A 4,009-nucleotide genomic window follows, 5' to 3' on the forward strand; every position below is an offset into this window, starting at 1 on the left:
CCTGAGCTGATTTTACCTTTTTTGTAATTTTATCTTTATTAAAAAAAAAAATTGTACTTGGTTGTCTTTTGTCCATCATTGATCTTCAAAGAGGAAAAACTCCATATAAATTAAGCAGACTTACATTTATCTATGAGTAGCTAGTGGATTTAAATGGACAGCTGGCGAACACACAAGTAGTACTGTTGCTTTCATCGACTCCACATTTCAGTGGTTTCTACATGGGGTGCAAACAAATGTACTGCAATACAAGTACATGAAATTTGAACAGGCTGAATAAATGGGTGAAGAGATGTTGGAATAAGGTGGTTGTATGAACTCGAGTTTTAATGTAAAGGTTTAAAACTCTGCAGTCACATGCCTTGTACTGTGCAAGAACCTTTTCCACCGTCAGAATCTACCCAAAAGACTGATTCATTTGCTGTTCATGAAATTTGTATATGGTTGTCTTTCAAAGCTTGCAAGATAGGAAGGGAAAGTTTGGATTTAACTTATAACCTGTTCTGGTTTTTTTTTTTTTTACAACTACGAGCAACATAAAACTTTGTCCCCCTTAAAAATAAAGGGTTTTATTGCCTTTCTTCTTGATTCATTAGTTAGTTCTGGTGCCTGAATTCAAACAGAGACCTGAGTGCACTCATTCCTTTTTTTCTTTCTATGGTCTGGAACAGTTGTCTTATAGGTTGACATTTAATGAAATGCACAAGCTTTGGTATCAAGATTTCAGAGCAGTGAGCATAGAAGTTTGCGGAACTGCATTGCTACCCAATCTTTTTTTAAAATACAACTTAATCTTACTACTATTTTTTTTTTTTAACCTACTCTCTCCCCTTTTCATAAAATTCTGGGATTGTGGTCTATGGCCTAATTGATTCATTTGTGTTAAAATTCCAATGCACTAATTTGAATTATTTGTGGATTTGTTTTGTCCAAATGGTATATTCACTGAAAGCTCTTCTGAAGGCGTATCATGTGCTGACTAACTTGACTTTTTTTTCCAATGAGAATAACTTTGACTAAAACTAGGACTACTTGAATATGTAGGAGGGGAAAAGTTTTGTTTTCTTAATGCCTTTTTTGTGTGTGTGTATATTTTTTTTTTTTTTTTTTTTTTTAAAAACCTTACTTTAATCTTCCTGCATGTTTCATCTTGGAGTCTTCCATTTGGACATTTGGACTCTTGGGTAAACTTAAGGATTAAATTCTTAAAGGTGCAGGGAGAGATACAGTGGGATTTTTCAATACCTGTGTGCTAGTGCTGTGTTCTTCCTTCCAGGAAATTACCCATAAGACTCCCATTAGGGTTTCTCTGACTTTGTATTGAAAAATCAGATTTAATTTTTTTTCTGCAGTTCAGTTGAGCTGACTAGGGCTTCCCTAACTGACATTTGCATAGTAATCTTTAACAGTGAATTTGCCCAGTGATTTAAATACTATGCTAACCTGTTCCTATATATGGTTACAGAAAAGCCTTACAATTCAGTTTTGCGAAGAGGAGTAGTATGAACTCTTAATTTCCTGCTTCAAGTCTTTGATTGTTACCTTTTTGACTGAAGTTTAGCAAGAAGATGGCAATTCTCTGTAGTTTAAGATGCTGTTAGTTTTAAATAGTTTGCAGATTCATTGCTGGTTCTGTTGGGAATGAAGACTAAGTATGTGAGTAGAATTAGTGGACTGAAATACGATATTTAAGGGGATGAAATAGTTTGGGTTTTTTATATGGATTAGACTGTTGCTGTCAGTAGGCTCTTAACATGTCAGTGTGTTTTTGCTAGACTGAGAACCTCTTCACTCCAGTATTGCCCATGTGGTGAAGCGTTGCTTTTTTTTCTTTAAGTGGGAATAGTTAAGGTACAAGTGCTCTAGGGCCATGCTCCGGCCAAATGGTATGTTTGCCTTTCTCTAGTCTCATGTTACCTCTCCCAGAATTGGATCAGCTCACTTTGTTCTTTTTTTTTTTTTTTTTTTAAAAAAAAAGGCTGTTTTCATGTAATATTTCTAACAACATCAGGCAGTCACTCTGCAGCCTTTGTGTGCTGTAAACTTATTTGAGCTTTCAGTAGATCATACATGCTCTCTGGACACCTCTTAGAGCATCTGGAACTTCGGAGGTGCTTTCTGTAACCTGAAGAGGTTTAGGGGGAGGACTTGCTGCATTTTTTTGTTCTTGATTGAGCCCTGGATTTGGAGACAACATCTGGGAGCAGGTGTGCAGTCTCCCATGTGAATCTAATACCTGCCAGCTCTCCAGGGCAAAGAGGATGAAAGTTGGATTTGGGGAACTGGCAGAAAGGCGGTAGGGTGGTACCAAGAGGGTGGGAGGTCAGTGACACTGTAAGTGTCCACTGGTATTTGTAAGGAGTTTGGCACTCTACGTTTTGTTACAGAAGTTTTGACTTTATAGAACTGAAGGTAACACGTGTGTCTGTATTCACAGCGTATACACATCTTAGTATATTTTTTTTAAAGTTACTACATACCTTGTTCATGGCTATTAGAGAGTTCTTGTTCAAGTAACCTGTAATCTCTTCCAGCATTACAAGTAGATCAAGAACTATTCTTCATTAGCTGGATTTCCCAGATACATGTATTTGAAAAGATCCAAGCTTGTGACTGTGGCTCACTTCAGCACAAAGCGGTAAAATGTAGTGACTTTACTATATGAATGAAATCCAAGAATATGCATAAGTGATACTAAACACTCAACTAACTCAAGATAAGCAGAAAGGTTAACCTTTTTGCCTCATCTTCAATCATTTATTGAAAATGACAATGCTACTCATATCCTGCTGAGGATTGATGAATATCTCTTCTATTATTAAAGGGAGGTGTAATATATAACTTTATGTCTGTATGTAGCCTCGCTACTTAAGCAACTTCCCTTAAATTAGCTATGCAAGTTCTCTGGACACAATAATTTTTTATTTTTTAATATTTTTTCCCCCCTCTTAAGCTGCTGTTCACACTTCTACAGCTTGTATAGACTTGCTCCACAAGACTTGACTATCGCTAGTGCCTTGTGTAAAGTTACTTTACGCTTAGTGTTTACGTCCAGAGGAGGGAAGTTTCCTTCCCTTGTCCTTAAAGAACTGATCAATATTTCAAGCATAATTTCTTTTAGCTTTACCTATCCAAGAAAAGATTTTTGCTTATTCCAAACACTGACAGTCGCCATCCAACTTTTAAAAACCTGAAAGCTAAGAATAACAATAGATTTTTTTTTTTTAAATGTTCATGCTGGCTATCAATGTAGAAGGGTTTTTTATTAATTTTTTTCTCGTATTTCATTTATTATTACCATCTCCATTGTTTCATGAACGATCTTGTAAAACATTTGCTATTGTTGTCCCTTCATAAGGAGTTTGTGAATGGTTTGTCTTAGGAAGAGCTCAGGATACTCAAGTATTTCCAAAATGCAGTGTTCAGTTATTTTGCAGTTTGGTTTTTGGTGCCAACAACTAGTTTCTGCTCAGGTAGGAATATGAAATGTTCCTATTTCAAGAGTTGCAGTACCTGTACCAAGGCATTCTTTGAAACACTTGCTGTAGGTCTGCATACGAACTAGAAGCAGATTTTTGTATTGTTAGTTTATCTTTGTTCAACAGGAACATAAATATGAATGAGTATCAACAGCCGTTTCTTAGCTCAGGGAGGGGAGGCAAAAGGATCAGTTTGGGGTTTTTTTGTTTTTTTGTTTTTTTGTTTTTTTTATTTAATTTGGATTCCTTCTGCAGTTCTGTTCCCCAAGTGACTATGCAACGTTTGCCTGGTCTTCCAGGGAGGACAGAAGTAACCAGAGAGGAGTAGTAGCCCTTTTAGCAGAAGGGCTAATTCAAAACGGACTTCAAGTTGTGGCCAAAAGCTTGAATTATAACATGGTTTGCATTTATGAATTTGCAAGCCCCACTGAAAATACGTTTAATGTACTCACAGTTTCCCATTCTTTCAGTAAGCAGCATTTTGGGAGCATGAGTTTGTGTGTGGGGAGAAAAAAATCTGAAAGGGAATT

This window comes from Platalea leucorodia (assembly GCF_965183815.1).
Source record: "Platalea leucorodia genome assembly, chromosome: 3".
In the NCBI taxonomy this organism is placed as follows: domain Eukaryota; kingdom Metazoa; phylum Chordata; class Aves; order Pelecaniformes; family Threskiornithidae; genus Platalea; species Platalea leucorodia.